This window comes from Lampetra planeri, chromosome 45 (assembly GCF_965212315.1).
Source record: "Lampetra planeri chromosome 45, kcLamPlan1.2.h2, whole genome shotgun sequence".
NCBI lineage: Eukaryota > Metazoa > Chordata > Hyperoartia > Petromyzontiformes > Petromyzontidae > Lampetra > Lampetra planeri.
In genome coordinates, this window is record NC_136151.1 from 610,835 (window position 1) to 631,194 (window position 20,360).

The following is a 20,360-nucleotide window of genomic DNA, read 5'->3' on the forward strand; positions in this document are numbered from 1 at the left end:
GATAACGGTCATCCAAGCTCACTGGCTAGTACTGGTGAAGGAGTTCATGGAGGCGGGCCTTCGTCCACCGATTTATGGCCACATATCAGGCCCTAGTCTGGTTGGAGGCTGAAGCGCTAAAGACCTTGCCGATGGCCTTGAATGACGAGGCCCTTGCCATTTTCACGCCGATTCTGCCGGAGCGGACGATCACGCTTCAAGCAGCCCGTCACAAGATGGCGAAGATTTTCGACCCACCATCAAATGCGAAGAGAAAATTCCAGCAGGGCAGGCGGGAGGAAGCTAAGGCGCCCCTCGCGTACCGCAGTGTCCTGATGGCACTCGGCCAAGCAGCTTACCCTCGGCTGGAGGAAGCAGTGATGGACTCCCTGGTGATGGAGAAAATGCTGGCGTTGGTCCAAGAGATGGCTGTGGTGCTTCCTCTCATGGAGGAGGAGGCACAGACCTCCTCGTGGGTGGCCCGATGTCTATGGATTCAGGAGGAGATGAGTTGGCAGACCCGGGTTGTGTCCCGAGCGGAGGAGCGCCCAGAAACCATCAGCTGCGCCTGCTGCCCAGGTTGCTGAGTGAGGGGTGAAGTCAGCGGGAGCCCACTCGTTGTGGTCAGTGAGTCAGTGAGTGTGCCTACGGGCATGCAAATATTAACACCGTGAACATTTGACATAGGCCGACTCACCAATTGTGATTGCTCCATCAGATGTAACGACCCACAGACTAACAATATCAGGGGCACAAACGGTTGTGAGAGTGAAGCAAAAAAACATTTTTAAGTGTTGAATTACAGATCCCGCACATGCGGGATCTGTAATTATTGAGATGGTGAACCCAACAGAAATGGTGATGGCAGGAGTACCTAGCAATGTTCCATCAACCGAAGAAAGTTAGTTACACAAACTGTTTGATGGGAATGCAGAGTTGTCAGAAGCACAAAGAGGCCAAGAGAACTGCTCCTGCAATTCTCTGATGTGTTCAGCCAAGGGAAATATGACATAGGATGCATGGCATTGGCGTTACATCACATTGAAATAGGAAATGTGCACCCTATCCGACTAAATTCGTATTGAATGAGCCCCATAAAGAAACTACACGTGCAACAGGTTGTGCATGACATATTAGTAGCAGAGATCATTTCTCCATCCACCAGCTCTTGGGGGGGGTCCTATGGTACCTGTGTAATGGGTTCAATCGAGGAGCACACTAGAACACTAACGGGATAACGACATTGGGTGCTAACCCACCTCTCCTATACTTAACTATATACACTTGGGGGGAATGGTTTTGGACGGGACAACTACTAAATCGGACCAGGACAGCCAACACGTTGCCTGGTCTACGTGTGCGATGCCCAGAGACCGAAGACGACGACGAAGGTTTCTTCCCAGCCAGGACCAACCCCGGACCCCCCGGGGCTCGGCCTTATCTCTTCAGTGTGGCAAGGCCCCGCCCTGGGCCACGCCCCTTTTCCAGATCCTTCACGAGGACCCACCTCACGTGTTCCTCTCACCCTCACCCTGGTCTCCATTCCCACCTCATCCGGACACGTGTCCCCTACTGTTTACCCAGCCTCTCCCCTGGTATGTCTATGCAGTGCCCGGGAGAGGCTCTGCCCATACAGTACCACTCACACGGTACTGTCGCTACACTATGGTGCCATCATCAATGACACTACATCACCCCCCCCCCCCCTTCGTAAAACACAGCCGTCCTGGCTGTCAATAAAACCTGAATACAAAAGTGTGCCTCCTAACAATAACATCAATAAATTACCGGTGGCCTCGCAATACATACAGTATATACACAAATGTTCAGTTATTGAGAAGGGAAAAAAGAGAGATGGAGGAGAGAGAGTAACAACAACACACAAGAGTCCGATTCAAGAGCCGAATGGCTCACAGGGCTATACCTAATAAATGAAACTTGAAATAAATAAATGAGCAAACAACAAAAAACATCAGCAATGTACATTATCCCGGTGACCTTCCACCACCACCAAAGCACATTCCTGCCCTGTGTGTGTGACAGCACCGCTGAGAACGAGAAGGGCCAGGTTCAGCCAATGACTGCCCTGTCCAGGAAGTGTGACAAGCAGCAAAATGGGCCAGGAACAATACATATTGGATGGAAGTCATTTCAACCGTGCAGTTCTGGAACGAGTCCTTGTAGCCGCGTCTCCAGGCGAGGTGGGACTGAGCTCCCTGGAGTATCTGGGGGGATCTTGAAAATGGCCTAACGAGCGCGGCCCCTCCCAATGATCCATCTCGATGGGCATAGAACAAATGGGTGACAGCCGGTCCACCTTCCTCTTGCTGTCCGGGAGCAGTGCAGCCGGCGGAGTCAGGGGTGTTAAGCGATTCAATCCTGTGGGTAGAATGGCAAAACTCCGCTGAGGACCCGCCGCAGAGGATGCGCGTCCCAGCTCGCTGGGAACACCTGACACTCGGCCCTTATAAAATGGAGATGAGGGCATGTCTGAAGGAGCAACAAAATGCTTAACATGTGACGGGTGTACAAACCAAGACCGGCGACCGAACTGTATGTTCACACACTGCGGTCTATTGGCCTGAATCACGTCCACCGTCCCTCACCAGGGTCTGTATAATTTGAGGGACATACTGATTGAACGTGGCAACCAAGGCTTGCCTGACAGGCGAAGCCCCCTCAACTGCTCATTGGCCGATTGCCCTGAAGCAGAATTTTTCTTCGACGCCTCCCACGCCTCTGATACTCGTTGAAGAGTAAGGCGCATAAGCGCAGGCATTTTAATGCTGACTTTACCCGGCTACCATGTGTAGTTTGATATCAATAGGGGGATCCTCCTCCCTTCCGTACATAAAAAAATGGCGAGTATCTAGTGGAAGTGTGAGGGGTCATTCTGTAGGCCGCGGGGACCCTGAGGACATTTGAGTTCCAGTCGGTTTGGGACTCACCGACCTGCTGACTCAACATGGAGGTAAGAGTCTATGTGGTCGTTCTACCATCCCATCATGCTGGGGATGATAGGGCGACGTCCGAACTTTCTTTGTAACTATAATGTGAGGTTACACCTGGATGATTAATTGGTTACACCTGGAGGATTAATTGGTTACACCTGGATGATAACGATTGACTCTGCCGGCCTCAGCCCATAACCAATGGGGAGTTGAGCCAGGGGCGCGGCCCTAATGTAATGCGAAGGTTACACCTGGAAGAGGATGATTAGCTCTGCTGGCTTCAGCTGCAACCAATGGGGAAGCAAGTTAGGGGCGTGGCCCTTGGGCCGGAGGATGGGCTCTGGAAGGTTCCAGGGAGGTGGCCGAGGATTGGCTGCGAGGCACCAAGTGGGCCAGGAATTAAAAGGGGTGGAGACGGACAGCACGGGGTCAGAGCTGGGAGGAACGAAGGCGAAGCCACGCTGGTGCCGTGGTCCGGAGCCTGCCACGTGGCAGGCCGAAGCAGTCTCTCTCTCCCTCTCTCTCTCTCCCTCTTATGCTGTCTGCCAACAGCGTGAAGGAGCCATAGAGCAAGAGGAACGAGTATAGAGAGAGCTGTGACCGAACTTAATAAAGGAAACTGAAAGTCAGAAGTTGTCTCCACGACCTTAATTACATTGGAGTCAGAAGTGCATTTTGAGACCATTTGGACGATCATCCGAGATGTCCAAGCACCTCAAGAAAAGGAACCCACCGGACCCGCCATCGGAAGAAGATGATGATGCGGACAAGGACGAGCAGCTGGGAGCAACGGGACCGCTGCCGCCGTCTGCTGCTCTCCCCGACGCTGCGCAAAAACGACAGGCCGGTGCAGAGGCATCTCCAGCTGCGGGCGAAGGGTGGCGATGAGTGGCGGAACAGATAGAGTCTCTCTGTGCGGTCATGCTCAATCTCGTGACGGTGGTCGCGTCATCTGCCGCCCTGGGTCGGCCTCGTGGGATGGATCCGAGTGCGGACGACCTTGATCTCCAGCGGGGGCTGCGTCCGCCATTACACCTGCAGCGGAGGAGGAGGCCGCCATCTTGGGCGGGGCCGCTGCCACGCTGCCGGCGGCCGCCATCTTGGCAGAGCCGCGTGTTGCACGGGCGGCGGAAACGGGCGCACCCAAGGCCTCCGACAGTAGCCGCAGCCATCGCCTTCCTCAAATTAAAGAGTTCGTCGCCGGAGGCGACTGGAGCATATTCACGTGGAGATTCGAGCCTGCCTTCTGATCGGTGCGTTGGACGGAGTCCGAGGCGTTGGAGGCTCTACCTACGCTGTTGGACGACGTGTCCTTGGCCGTTTTCTGCTCCAGTAGGAAGAAGATGCTAAAGGACGCCTTCGCTGAAATGGCAGAATTTTACGAGTCACAATCGGCTGCTCATAGAAAATGTATGCAGCGACGTCGAGGACCGGAAGAATCACCTTTGGCGTACCGTGGTGCGCTGTTAGCGCTCGCTATGGCCGCCTACCCCGAGTCCTCCGCCGATCTCCTGGATCCTCTCATCCTTGCAAGGACGATTGAACTATCGCAGGAGTTAAAAATCTCGCTACCGGTATGCGGCCAGCGAGCTGCTGACGTCTCGTTGGGCAGCACGATGTTATGATGCAAAGTACAACTTGCGACGTTGGGACCAGATGGCGGCTTGGACGGGGGACGCGGATCAACCCCAAAAAGGATGGTGAACCACTGGGATGGGCTTCACGTCGCGTCGTGCACATCCCAGACGAGTCCAGCGACGAAGAGTTGGTGGCTAGCTGCTCCTCGCTGGACCCCGCAATGCCAGTGGGACACGCAACGGGACGGGGACGGGCGGTCATGAGTGGGGGCCGAGGCGACCGACCGTCGGGCGGCCGCCACTTGTTTCAAGTGTGGCCAACTGGGCCACATCGCCCACGATTGTCGGCGCCAGTTCCGACCTCCACGGCTCTCGTCGGGCCTTCCTCCATCTCCTCTACCGGACGCGGATCGATGTCATTCTCGGGCAAGTCGGCACACATCGGGCACCCGGCAGATCCTACCACCTCACGCATCCACTCACATCCCCGTAGGGTTATCGGATGTTAAATGTTGGCATGCTGACTCGGTTCCGCACACGGTTACACAGTGGAAGAAGTTGGCTCGAAGGGTGGTTGAAGCCGCATCGGGGTCCTCCACGGTGCTGGGCACGATTCAAGGGGTAGACGTGCGGGTTTTGGTTGATACCGGTGCATCGGCAACCATCATTTCCGATGTGATTTTTCATCTTTTATCCATCCCTGCGTCGCGGGTCGAACCGGCTAATGATGCATGCATTGCTGCTAATGGGGGTGGCATGGGTATCATAGGACGGGTGGATGTCCACATTGCCATTGGGAATGTTGCCGCGTCAGGTTTGGTTTATATTTCGCGATCGCTGGTGGTTCCATGTTTGTTGGGTACCGATTTTCTGCGTCGGATGCCTGTCAAAATCCTTGTGGATCAGGGTTGTTTATAGATGCCTGGGGGCGTTAGGATGTCCTTCTTACCATCCTGTGGGGCCGGCCACTTCCGGGGAATGCCGTTCACGCGCTAGCCGATGTCACTGTGGAGATATCCCCGGGTAAACAGATGCTCATTCCGCTGCGCTACCGGAAGCGTTTGGAGGCCACGGATGGGGCGCCGGGTGTGTTACTGTACCCGTCGAACTCCGTGGCTAAGGCCTTCTCCCTTGTCGTGGCTCAGACTATATTGTTCGGGGTGGGCAGGCCCCGTTCTTACAAGTGTTGAATGGGGGCCCGGAATGAGTGGTCGTTCCGGCAGGTGCCGTATTGGCCCATGCCACTACCGATTTTACTAGCCTGGATGGGGACCAACCTAGAGTAATGGCTGCCGGCTTGTCTCGTGCCACTCATTCGGACGATCGGTGGATCGCCGAATTGTGCCGTGAGAATGTGTTCACTATTGTGGATTAACACAGTGCGTGCCTGCACAACAGACGTGTCCAACCAAAGGGTTCACAGTCATTGGATACCACCAGCGTTTCTGCCCCCACTCGTGCTAGACCCCGAGCCATGTTATTAGATGGTGTGAGCAGAATTCTTTCAGCGGTCGTCTGTTTATCAAGTTAGTTTCGCAGCCGCAAGGGAATCAGTATTTGTGCACAAGGTGGATTGGTGACAGTTTCTGTCACTAGCGCCCGAACCGTGGCATTAACCATGCTCAACCGACAAAAAGGCCATGCAGTGGCCCGATGGCAATTCAAGGTAACCTTGATCCACAAAAAATTTGAGGGGCATTTTGCCCAAGAAACTGGTTCCCAATAAACATGGTACTGCAAGGGATGTCGAAACCAACACCAGTCCCATCAATTGAATGTCACCGATGCACACCGTTGCCGTTATTTGCCCAATAATTCCGAGGGAGCCACCATTCTTGGCAAAGCACGGGGGCTTTGACAGGACAAAGGTCCCGTGCCATGTGGTATAGGATGTTAAAAGTCAATTCTGAGATAATGGTAGCGGATGCTCCGGTGTCGATGAGTACCCATACCTCTACCCCCTGTACCTTCCCGATAACGGCCGACGACCCTGCCGCCGCGGTGAACACACAGTGAGCCAACTCTGACCCCTGACCAGGGTGATGTGCCAGCCTTTTTTTGCTGCACCGAATTATCCCGCCCCGCAACATGCCATGCGCGAGCGTGAACCGACAGCCGAACGGGATAAGTGAGGTGGAAGTAAGGGCTGAGTGTGTGGTGTGCTGCGACTCGTCCTGGGGATCAAGCGGGTCTGGAGATGTCCACGTGGATGACTGCGAGGGCCCAAAGAATATCCTCCTTGCAGTATGGCATCCTGTCGAGATGTGTACAGGCAGACCGCAAATATAGCAGAGGACGGAGCCGCTCCCCATGCGAGAAGAGGTCCCCCACCATCGGTTGTGTCCTCCCCGTCGCTCCGAGGTGCCTTTCCGCCAACCGCCGTCATCGACTGAAGTGCAAACTTGAACGGGCTCAACCTCTTCAGTTGCACTAAACACCTCAGAGGGTGTGGTGAACGCCACCACTTGTATACGCCATTTCAAATTGAAATGTGCTTGAATGCACCAGGCGATCTTAAGGGACGATAAATCGTTGTCTTCCATTGCTAGCAGGGCGAAGTGAAGTTCCTTCACCAAAGCCAGCATACGTTAAAACACACCAATGAGTCCAAGCCAGTTTGCTCCATCTTTGGAAAAGCTGCTTGTGCCAGCGACAAAAGTGCGCTGCGGAAGGCGAGAGGTGTCTCGGCCGCCCCCCGCCTTCGCACAGCGAACTTGTGATGAAAATTAGACGGAGGATCGTAGATCTCCGCCATCTGTGCAAAAGCCAGCTTCAACATGGCCCTTTCAGCCGGCAGGACGGCGTAAAATGCCGCTAAGGCGTCGTCATCGAAGGCAGTGGAGAAGCGCCTTCAGCGCCTACTCCTCCGTCCAGCCCGCTAACTCACAGTTCGCAGTGAAGCGTCGCCAGAATGCCTCTCAATCCCCTCCGACATCCGTGAACTCCTTCACGAACGGGAGCTGACACTTGGGTGATGGGATGTCCATTGGCGTTTTGGCGGGAAGTCCAACTTGGCAGGAAGTCCAACTTGGCGGGCTCCTCTTCTCGCGTGACCGCCAATATGGCGGCCGCTTGTACGCTCTGCGTGGTGGAAGTTTCCCGCGCGCGGCTGCTTCCACATCCTGCAACCCTGGTGCTCCAACCTCCATCGTCAGTTCCTCTTGGTCGAGCTCGGCGACAAGCGCAGCCGTCGCTTCCAGCAGCTCATCGAGGCACATGCGGAGCGATCGGCACTGTCTCCCTGGTGGCGGCGATGCGGCGGTGTGGTGGTCGTTCTGCTGCTTCGCAGGTAGCACCGCCTCGTCCCCTCTCTCCGGGGTTGCTATTCCCGGGCTGTCTGCAGGGGAGTCCCCTCATCGTCATCCGAAGCTGTCATGGTGAGTTGTCTCCGGCACGTGAACATATCACCTAATTTAAGGCTACTCTGTTAGAAAAATTAAACACCTCTGGCACCAGTTGTAATGGGGTCAATCGAGGCGCACACTAGAACGTGGAGGCAACACGTTTCATTAACTAACATCACATAACTCTTAACACTAACGGGATAACGACATAAGGTGGTAACCCACTTCTCTTATATTTAACTATATACACTTGGGGGGAATAGCTATATACACTTTGGATGGGACAACTACTAAATCTGACCAGGATAACCAACACACTGCCTGGTCCACTTGTGCGACGCCGGAGACCGAAGACCACGACGACGAAGGTTTCTTCCCAGCCAGGACCAACCCCGGTCCCCCCCGGGGCTCGGCCTTTATCCCTGCGGTGTGGCCAGGCCCCGCCCTTGGCCATGCCCCTTTTCAAGATCCTTCGCGAGGGTTCAGGACCCACCTCACATGTTCCTCTCACCCTGGTCCCCGATCCTACCTGATCTAGTTACGTGTCCCCTACTGTTTACTCAGCCTCTCCCCTGGTATGCTCATCCGGTCTGGGAGAAGCTCCACCCATACAGTACCACTCACACGGTACTGTCGCTACACTATGGTGCCATCATCAATGACACTACACTTGTAAAAAAACAGACGGCAGCTTGCAGCTTCGTGTTGATTTCCACCATCTAAATAATTTTACATTAACTGATGCTTATCCACTCCCGCAAATTGACGATTCATTATATGCAATGTCAGGGGTAAAAAAAATCCCACATTGATTGGACTTACTCTTAGGATTTTGGCAACTGCCCTTGGACAAGGCCTCGAAGCCCAAAACAGCATTCTGTGCACCTCAAGGTTTGATCAATTTAACTGCCTTCCAATGGGCTTGCAAACCACTCTGGCCACATTCCAAAGGCTAATAGAACTGGTTTTAGTGGGGCTACAATGGGAGTCTTGCCTCGTATACTTGGATGACATCATTGTTTTGGATCGCTTGTTCGATGAACAGCTGCAGCGGCTGTGCGCGGTGTTATCTAGGGTATGCTCAGGTAAGGGTCCAGTCGAAATAGTCGAGATAAAGTGGCTGCAACGCGTATGCATACAGTCGGGACGTCGCCATTGGTATGTTCACCCATTGCGCCTAAAGCCCTATTTTCATCATTATCTATGCACCTCATCCCCATGCCCTGTTCCGCCGGAGGTTGGGGTGGCCGACAATTTGCTGTAGCCGCCAGCTGCACACAGATCACCCGTACATGACCCTGTTCCACTTGCATTACCGAGTGTTATCCTGGATGCCTCATCGCAGGACTCTGCAGAGAATGCTGGTCCTGCAAAGAGGACCTGTGCAAGATGTGCAAGATGGCGCTGACACTGTCCTGGACGATGCAGCAGACCATTAGACCTCGTTCCCACCATCCTGTTGTTTGTGTTACTAATTTTGGGAGGTGCAAAATTTGTACAGCAAAATTATTAACACGACACATTGTTCATTTCATGTATTGTTTAATTGCACATGATTAGACTCAGAAAAAAATTGAACAAGGTTACCAATTGCTGGTGTGTGAAATTCCTCTTGACTCCCTGTGGTCCTTTAGGTCGATCATTCCCCGCTGGTATTAGCCTGGACGGCTCGTTTTTTTTTTAAGGGGGGTGGGGGGGAGAGGGGTTGGGTGATGTAATAACCGAAATTCCAGACAACTCACCTGAAGCAAACGTGCAGGCAAACAGACTGTCAGGAAGTAGGCCATGGCCTCCTATTGGTGCAGAGGCCTCCATAGTGATTGGCCGGGAGGCAAGGTTCAAAGGGATGGAGGAAAGATTTTAACCGAAAAAGGCGGGAAGCTATTTAAGGGTTGAGGGAACGGTTGATAATTGTTGGTGAAGGAGAACGAGGATTGGCTGAGGGGAGCACAGGTTTGAAAGGGAGCTGAAAGGATATAAAAGGGCAGAGCACAAGGGGAGTGGACACTCGGTAGAGAGGACGAGCTTCAAGACCCAAGGAAGAAGACGGTTCTACTGTGGTTGCTGTGTTGTATATGCGACCCTTTTTCCAAAATTCATATTAAGAATAATTCTGCCAATAATATGTTTTTCATACAATCAATCGCGGGGTCACTTGGAGCGCAAACAACGGAATTCCCCCCCCCCCCCTCTCGCGAGCAGCTGCCGTGACACGCTCGCGACAGGAAGCCGGAGATGAACCATAAAAGATAATAAAAGGACACCCCCCCCCCATACAAAGGAGAGACGAAGGTGACACCCCTTCCTCCCACCAACGGAAAGGGGTCCGTCATAAAAAAACACACGCTCCCCCCCACCCCCGGACGAAAGAGGACACACGCGTTTCGCTTTGTTAACTTTTTCATGTTTCTTCTAATAACGAAAATCCAAAACTTAGCGACAAAGATTAAGTTAATATTATCGCAGTACGCCTCACACTCACGCCAAGTAATAAAAAACCAGGCTAAAATCTACATCAGTTACTATTATTTCCCATTCATTATTTTAATACAAATGTCATTTATTTTTATTTTTATTTACGCGACCAAGCCAAAACGAATTCCCTAGCCTCGGGATATCAGATAATAATAATAATAACTCGAGAACAAACAGCACAAACCCAGGTTACAGGCAGTGGAAAGAAGGTTAGTAAAACCCTATGAATATACGTGGTAATAATAATGCTAAATCACAAATCTTGAATAAACACAAGCCAAATAATAATTACGAGTAGTAGACAAAGGGTCATCTAGAAGAATTAAAGGCGAAATTAGTCAGTCATACCCAACCAAGATAGAATGTACTCCATAGGGAAAGAGCCTCCCAACCGCCTTTGTCGGATAGCAAGATATGCACACACAAGCAAAGAACATCTCCCCATAAAAGAAAATCAAATCTCGATGGAAATACTGTGAACCCGGCTACAACATACCTTGAATCACTTACAATCAAAATTACAAGTAATGCTATAAGAAGTAAAGTGAGTCTCATTTTAACTTCCAAACAGAAAACGGGAAAAACTTGGAAGTTTGTGTGAGACAAAGAGTCACACCCACCGCCGGAGACGGAGAAACCCCCCTCCTTCCAAGTTAATAATTAGAGGCTGAGGAGAGGCACGAGTGGGGGCCATCTGGAGCAAATTTCTTAGTTGGCGAGAGAACCCGAGGAAGCCAATTATCACCCCCAATAAAATGGAACACCACACGGACACACATACCACTCCCCCTCCCCACAGCAAGCGACATCAAAGTAAGGCAGGCCTGTTGTGAAGAGAGAGAGAGGGGAGGGATTATACAATTCTAAGTACGAACACGATTCACAAATTGTCAGTCTTGCTACAGTCTTGCTCAGGCTTGCGGTGCCGTCGCGAGGGAGCAAGCACCGACCCCAACCATGGGTGTCATGTCTCGCAGAGAAAAGTGACGATGTGTGTTTGGAGAGCTGGGTTCGGCATGAGCCGACAAGAGTATCGCTGACATTTTTATGCTACATTTTCCCTGATGTGTTCATACATTCGTAAAGTCAAGGATTGCGACAAGTGGTAGTGTACTAAGCTTTCACAGTTGTTTAAGAGGTGTGCGAATACAATTCACAACTTTTGAAAGTGAGCGCGCAGCAAATGCGCCGTGAAATCATCGCCGCCGACATCATCATCACCACCGGACGCAGGAGATCATCACCACCGACACAGAAGAAGCTTGCCAGCAGAAGTAGGATCGCTCCACCGAGCCGCTGCCATGCGAGTAAAGCTGGCGAAAATTCCAGCTATCACTCTCGTGAAATAGCGGAAAGTGCCCAACGTCGATCAAGCAACGAACGAGAGCATCGTTCATCGCCAGAGAACCCGGAGCCGGAGAGCGCGCATAGCCGCGTCGCCCAATGCCCAGAGCACAGGTGCCAGCCACCAGTGCACGAGCGAACGAGCACCGCCAAGCGCCGCCGGGCACCGCCGGGCACTACTGGGCACCACCGGGCGCCACGAGTGACCGAGCCTCTTCAAGGACAACATCGCGCCGACGCCGCTTATCTCGCAGCGGAGAGAGAAAGCCGCGGCTCACTGCAGCCACGCCCGAGCGAGAGGGAATTCTTTCGAAGCCGTTCGTATGATACGCCCTCCCCCACACTCACAAACCCACGACGCGCCCGGCGCATGCTCACACAAGAATTTATCAAGGGGACAATCAAACACCCCGACACAATGGAATCAACCCTAGCCAATCATAAGAAGACTAATTATAAAAGTGCATGAACTATCAGCTGGCCGTAAAGGCATCGCGGCTCATAGAGTGATAAGAATACGTCGTTTATAAGTGTATTAGTCGTTTTTATTTTGTTTTATTTTACTTCTAATCGCATAAATGACCAATAGATTCATCAAGACGAACTAAACTTTTGAAACCTTCGTCACGAATCTACACGCTCACAGAGAGATAATATCGTGTTAAACCTGTTTCTTTGTCATAGAACCTTGTCCACGAATTAATTAAAGCTTAGCCAGAGATAATAATCTTCCGTAAGAGGGCACGCACGCCATCGCACACCATCGCACACCATTGTTCCAAGACATTTCGTTAAATATATAATCTTGCCGATTAATCTATTGACGTATACTTTTGCCTTTGGGGTATAATAATTTGCTTTTATTGCCTTTCGTATGAATATCATTGCATGCCTGTTTTAAAGGCTCTACCTGTCGCCGGATATGCTCGCGTTACTCTATAGAATTCATTGATTGTTCTGATTACCCAGTTTGACAACGTAATCACTGAGGGTTAAATGCACGGATCACAACTCCTGGAGTACTGTGTTAATAATTCCAAGCATGAGAGTTCGCATATTAGAGTGTCCTGTTTTTGTTTAGAATTTAAATTGCTTAACACAGAAGTGTTTGAGTGTTTTTTTCCTAAGTTCATGCGTAACAATCTTATTTATAAGAACTGTATCCTGCTGTAATGTGAGGGTATACCTGGGTGATTGAATGGTCACATCCCGTTTATAATGATTGGCTCTACCGGTCCAGACCCATAACCAATGGGGAGAGGTGTAGGGGCGTGGCCCTGATGTAATGGGAAGGTGACACTTGGAAGCCCTGCTGGATTTGGCCACAGCCAATGGGGGGACGAGTTAGGGGCGTGGTCCTGGGACTGTAGGATGGAATCTGGAAGATTCCAGGGAGGTTACCCAGGACTGGTTGAAAGGCACCACGTGACCCAGGGATTAAAAGGGGTGGAGACGGGCAACACGTGGTCAGAACTGGAACGAACGAATGGAGAATCCACGCCGGAGTGGGGGTCCAGAGCCTGCCACGTGGCAGCAACAGTCTCTCTCTCTCTCTGTCCCTCCCTCTCAAGCTGTCTGTCAACAGGGTGAAGGAGTTAGATAGCAGAAGAGTCCGTATGATGAGAGCTGTGAAAGAAAGATAATAAACTAACCTGATTCCAGAAGTTGCTTCCTCGACCTTTATTACATTGGTGCCAGAAGTACATCTTGAGACCGTTTGGACCACTAGTTGAAATGTCCAAGCACCTCAAGAAAAGAAACCCACCGGATCCTCCATCGGAAGAAGATGACGATGCAGACAAGGACGAGCTGCTGGGAGCAATGGGACCGCTGCCGCCATCTTCCGCTCTCCCCGATGCGGCACAACGACGACAGGCCGGCGAGGAGGCGTCTCCAGCTGCGGACGAAGGGTGGCGGCGGGTGGCGGAGCAGATAGAGTCGCTCCGTGCGATCATGCTGAATCTTGTAATGGCGGTCGCGTCATCTGCGGCCCTCGGTCGGCCTCGTGGAACTCATCCAAGGGCCGACGACCAAGATCTTCAGTGGGAAACGCCGTCCGCCTTTGCACCTGCCGCGGAGGGGGAGGCCGCCATCTTGGGCGGGGCCGCTGCCATGCGGCCGCCGGACGCCATCATGGGTGGGGCCGCTGCCACACGGCCGCCAGACGCCATCTTGACGGAGCCGCGTGCTGCGCGGGTGGCGGGAGCAGACACGCCCAAGGCCTCTGATATTCACCGCGGCCATCGCCTTCCTCAAATTAAAGAGTTCGTCACCAGAGGCGACTGGAGCGCGTTCACGTGGCGATCCGAGTCCGCCTTCCGATCGGTGCGGTGGACGGAGGCAGAAGCGCTGGAGGCTCTGCCCACACTGTTGGACGACATATCCTTAGCCGTCTTCTGCTCCATCCCGGCGAGTAAAAAGTAGACGCTACGTGACGCCTTCACGGAAATGGCGGAATTCTACGAACCACCAACGGTGGCTAGAAGGAAATTTATGCAGCGGCGTCGAGGAGTGGAAAAATCGCCCTTAGCGTACCGTGGTGCGCTGTTGGCGCTCGCTATGGCCGCCTACCCCGAGTCCTCCGCCGATCTACTGGATCCTCTCATCCTGGCTAGGATGATTGAATTATCCCAAGAATTGAACATATTGTTGCCGGTGTGCGGCCATGAGCCGCTGACGTCTCGCTGGGCGGCGCGCTGTTTGGACGCCAAATTCAACCTCAAGCGCTGGGACCAGATGGCGGCATGGACGGGAGATCCCGAGATAGACGGCCAACCATTGGGATGGGCTCTGCGTCATGTCGTCCACATCCCTAACGACTCCAGCGACGACAAGTTGATTGCCGCCGCTCCTCGCTGGGTCCCGAAACGCCGGCTGCACGAGCAGCACAATGGGGCCGGACGTCCACGAGCTGGGACCGGGGCGACCGACAGCCGGGCGGCCGCCACATGTTTCAAGTGTGGCCGACGGGGCCATTTTGCCCGTGATTGCCGGTGCCGACTCCAACCTCTTCAGCTCCCGTCGGGCCGCCTTCCATCTCCTCCACCGGACGCGGATCCACGGCACCCTCGGGCAAGTCGGCACACATCGGACACCCGGCACGTCCTGACACCTCACGCATCCACTCGCACCCATGTTTGTACATCTGATGATAATTGTGGACCAGCTGGGTCGATGCCGCACTCGGTTACTCAATGGAAAAAATTGGCTCGGAGGGTGGTGGCAGCCACGTCGGGGTCATCGACGGTACGGGGTACTATTGAAGGGATTGATGTGCGTATTTTGGTTTATACAGGTGCGTCTGCAACCATCATTTCCGATGTAATTTTCCATCTCCTGTCCATCCCTACTTCGCGGATCCGACCGGCTAATGATGCATGCATTGCTGCGAATGGGGGTAGCATGGGTATCCTGGGACGAGTGGATGTACGTATTACTATACGGAATATCACCGCGTCGGGACCAGTTCTGATCTCGCGTTCGTTGGCTGTTCCATGCTTATTGGGCACCGATTTTCTTCGTCGGATGCCCGTTAAAATGCTGGTTGATCAAGGTTGTTTGGAAATGCAAGGCGGCATTAGAATGTCCTTCTTGCCGTCCCTGTTGGGCCGGTTGCCCCCAGGACACACCGTTAACACGCACGATTGTTGCTGTCACGGTGGAGATACCCTCGGGTACGCAGATGCTTATCCCGCTGCCTTACCGGAAGCAGTTGGAGGCCGTGGACGGAGCAGCGGGTGTGTTATTGACCCCGTCAAACTCCGTGGCTAAATCGTTTTCCCTTGTGGTGGCGCAAACTATCGTTCGGCCTGGGCAAGCCCCGTTCTTACAGGTGTTGAATGGGGGCCCGGACCGGGTAGTCATTCCGGCGGGTGCGGTATTGGCTCATGCCACTACCGATTTCACTAGCTTTGAGGGCGACCAACCTAGGAAAATGGCCGCTGGCTTGGCACAGCCCAATTGTTCGGACGATCGATGGATCGCCGAATTGTGCTGTGAAAATACGTCTTTCTCACCCATGCAGCGGAACGCCTTGCATTCACTATTGTCGAAATACACTGACGTTTTCAGTAGAAACGATTTTGATTTGGGCCATACCTCGCTTTTGTCGCACCATATCGACACCGGTGCGGCGGGACAGATGTGTATGCACCCTCATCGCATGAGCCCTGGGGAAAGGGAACACATGCATGGTGCGGTGGACGACATGTTGGCGGACAATATAATTTCGCCGTCCAATAGTCCTTGGGGCGCGCCGGTGGTGTTGGTTTAAAAGAAGGATGGTGGGACGAGGTTTTGTGTTGACTTTCGCCGATTGAATAAAATATCCGTGGCGGATGCATACCCCCTGCCACAGATGGACGATTCGTTGGACGCCTTGTCGGGGGCGAATTTTTTCTCAACCTTCGACCTGTCGTCGGGCTTTTGGCAGCTCCCCCTCGATGACGCGTCTAGACTGAAGACGGCGTTCTGCACGCCGCAGGGGCTGTTTGAGTTTAACCGTCTTTCCATGGGCTTGAATGCCGCACCGGCGACGTTCCAACATCTGATGGAACTGGTGCTAACGGGGCTGCAGTGGGAAACGTGCCTCATATATTTGGACGATATCATTGTATTCAGTCGCACCTTCGATGAATACCTTCAATGGCTAGAGGCTGTCTTTCAGAGAATGCGATCGGCTGACCTCATATTTAAACCAAAGAAGTGCCATCTTTGCAACGTTATGTCCGTTACCTCGGACACATCGTCAGCTCTGACGGTGTGTCCCCGGACCCTCAAAAGACGTCTTGTGTTCGGGAGTGGCCGACGCTCACTTCTACTATCGCCGGTTTGTTCAGAATTTCGCGACACTGGCTAAGCCTCTGCATGTTCTGATGGGAAAGAATCAGATATTTAAATGGGGCCCGGAAGAGGAACGTGCTTTCCAGTCTCTCCGGGATCGCCTGGCCACCGCTCCGACACTCGACTATCCATATTTTTCCCAGCCGTTCATCTTGGACATGGATGCTAGGGACATCGGCATTGGGGCTGTTTTGTCGCAACGGAAAGACAGGGTCAAGCGAGTAGTGCCATACGGCAGCAGGGTTCTGTCTCCTGCTGAGACGCGCTATTGCGTGACTCGACGGAAATTACTGGCGATCGTCCATTTCGTTCGCCAGTACCGGCCGTACCTGTATGGGAGGAAATTCCTCGTGCGCACTGACCATGCTGCTTGCAATATTCATTAAAATTGGAACAACCGTCCGGTCAATTGGCTCGGTGGTTGGAAGTGTTGCAGGAGTTCTCCTTCCATATCACGTACCGCAAGTGTACTCACCACGGCAATGCGGATGCTATATCTAGATTGCCATCGACCCGTCCTTGTACCTGTCTGACGGGTATGCACCGCTGTGCAGCGCTGCTTACCCCGCCCTGTACAGTTATGGGTGCGATGTCAAAGGATGACGGCCGGGGTACACCCGTTGGAGCCGACGGTACGCTGCATTTGCCGCACTCGGTGTGGCTGCGCGAACAAATGGCTGATGCCTCTTTGGCTCCATTGTGGGAATAGGTCGGGAAACCGAGATCTTACCTGTCGGGATGGAAGTGGCAGTTGTTTAATGGCCAGGCAGGGTTGCTGATGTGTTCAGATGGGTTGTCGGACCATTAACGCCTGGTTGTGCCATCATTCCTTCGCCATGATCTGATCCGCGCGCTGCACGCCGACAAGCTGATGCATCTTGGCGTGTAGAAGACATTGTCCGCGATGCAGCAATATTTATTTTGGCCAGGCATGACGGCAGATGTCACCAGCTTTATCCGGTCATGCCAGGATTGTGCGAGGTGAAAACTGCCACGGCAAAATTACGTCCCGCCCTTGCGATCGATCGAGGTATCCCGTATTAATGAGCTGGTTGCTCTAGATATCCTCGGCCCGTTCCCTCCATCGGCTAAGGGCAATAAATACCTTTTGATCGGGGTCGAATATTTTTCTCGTTGGCCTATGGCCAGGCCTCTGCCCGACCAAACGGCCTCATCCATGACCGAGGTTTTCTTGAATGGATATGTGATGGATAAGGGAGCGCCTGAGGGGTTGCTCACAGATCAAGGACATAACTTCTCCTCTAAATTGCTCAGAGACGTGTTCGCTGCTTTGGGTATGAAGAAAATCCGCACTTCCCCTCACCATCCGCAGACGGATGACATGGTGGAACGATTTAACCGCACCCTTTCGGCGATGCTTTGTCACACGGTGAGCAAAAAGCAGACCGATTGGGACTTGCACATACCTGGAGTCCTGTCGGCGTACCGCATGGTCCCGCATGCGTCCACGGGGTAATCACCATTTTTCCTTATGTATGGCCAGGAGAACGTACCCCCGATTGATGTGCAACTTGGTTCGACGGGAAAGGAACCGTCCCCCTCCTTGCCCGACCACGTGCGGGACTTGCTTCGACGGGTTACAGAGGCATGGGAGGCCGCCAGGTGTGCAACGCAGGCACGGAACGAGAGGTACGTGCGTCGATCGCGATGTGACATGCCTTGGTCGGTGGGCGATGTAGCATGGCTCCATTGCCCTCAGGTGCCTGTGGGTACGTCCCCTAAACTGCACAGGCCTTGGCGGGGGCCTGTGAGGGTAGTGGACATTCTGAATCCCCAGAGTGTTCGCATCCAGTATAGTTAACGTCGTTGGTATGTTCACTCGTCATGGCTCAAACCCTATGTTGATATACGCACTGGCCCTTCATCCCCACTTGTTGACCTGCCGGGGTCTGATGTGCCGGATGTGCCACTTGCCTCGCCAATTGACCCCCAGCGGGGCCGTGTTCTATACCCCGCAGACACACAGGTTCTGAGGAACATCGAGGCCCCGGACGTCCCACCTCCAGCGGGACCTGTTCCGGCCACAGAGGACACCGAAAATACTCCTTCTCCGCTGCTCCCTCCTGCTGAACAGTCGGTGAGGCAACCACGCTCAAGGGGGGGGAGAGGGACCGGCGTCGCATACACGGTCAAAGTTCCTCCCGTTTTGCTAATGCCGTTGTCATTGCTGTCTGTCGCCCTGTTGTTACTGTGCTACAGGGTCGCCTTAATTTATGCCGTTTTTTAATGTCTAGGATGTTTTAATTCTACTGTGCATTGTTTAGCGCCCTACTCCCCTTACCTTGTTATGCGTCATGGACGCCCTAAAACATTATTCACAGGATTCGGGCCATCACCCTTTTTCCCAGCCGAGACGGCTGACTTTTTACACCGGGGGGGGGGGGGGGGGGGGTGATGTAATGTGAGGGTATACCTGGGTGATTGAATGGTCACACCCCGTTTATAATTATTGGCTCTACCAGTCCAGACCCATAACCAATGGGGAGAGGTGTAGGGGCGTGGCCCTGGCGTAATGGGAAGGTGACACCTGGAAGGAGATGATTGGCCCTGCTGGCTTTGGCCACAGCCAATGGGGGGATGAGTTAGGGGCGTGGTCCTGGGACCGTAGGATGGAATCTGGAAGATTTCCAGGGAGGTTACCCAGGACTGGTTGAAAGGCACCACGTGACCCAAGGATTAAAAGGGGTGAAGATGGGCAACACATGGTCAGAACTGGAACGAACGAAGGGAGAAGCCACGCCGGAGCGGGGGTCCAGAGCCTGCCACGTGGCAGCAACAGTCTCTCTCTCTCTATCCCTCCCTCTCACGCTGTCTGTCAACAGCATGAAGGAGTTAGATAGCAGAAGAGTCCGTATGATGAGAGCTGTGAAAGAAAGATAATAAACAAACCTGATTCCAGAAGTTGCTTCCGCGACCTTTATTACACTGCATTGAGATATGAATTTGGAGACCTAACATAACACACTAAGATATAATCAATAAATGTTTAAGCAAGAATAATTGTATTATCCCGAAGCTAAGCCTAATTATCATAACTGCCCACATTAGCATAATCGCCAACATCCGCATAAATTAATATGATCATCTCCATAATCGGCATAATTTATGTGCATAATTACACACATTAACAACATTTCCGAGATTTGCACGTTCTTTTTTATCTTCATTTAATTTTTATTATCAATATTTCATAACCCGACATATACAACAGCTGTCTAATAAAGAAGGCACTGAGTACAATGTCTGTCCGTGTCATTACACGAGTATACCTTAGTATTTGCATTCACATACTCGTATTCGTTAGTTTTGTGTACACATACTCGTGTAAAGAAGCTCCTTACCAGTTTCCATTTTCATGGGGAATTGTCTTTATTTCCTGAGAACTTATTTACAGATGCGAGAGTATGACTAACATAATTTACAACGGCTGTGACTATCTGCAGCCCGGTGGTTTCCACTATATTAACTTGAACAGTCCATGTTGTTGTTTTCCACCATGTAGATCTCGAACAGTCGGTCCCAATGTCATCCACCTCCAGTCGTCGATCAGTCCCCGAGCAAGTGCCTTTACCATGGGCATCATTCCCCCTCTTATACTCGTTTGGCCCCGCCCTCACTCCCCTTGGTCTCCCCACAGCTTGTAGCATTGTGACAGTACCTTCTGGCCACCTGTCATTAGCCATTTCCTCTTGCCTTTCCAGAGCCTTCCCTCATACCTGTTTTCAGCCATCTCCACTCACCCCTCTGGAACTTAGCCATCCCGGCTACAACTTTAATCTCTACAATAGGGGACTATACATGAATAACAATGGGATCGCAGAAGGGAT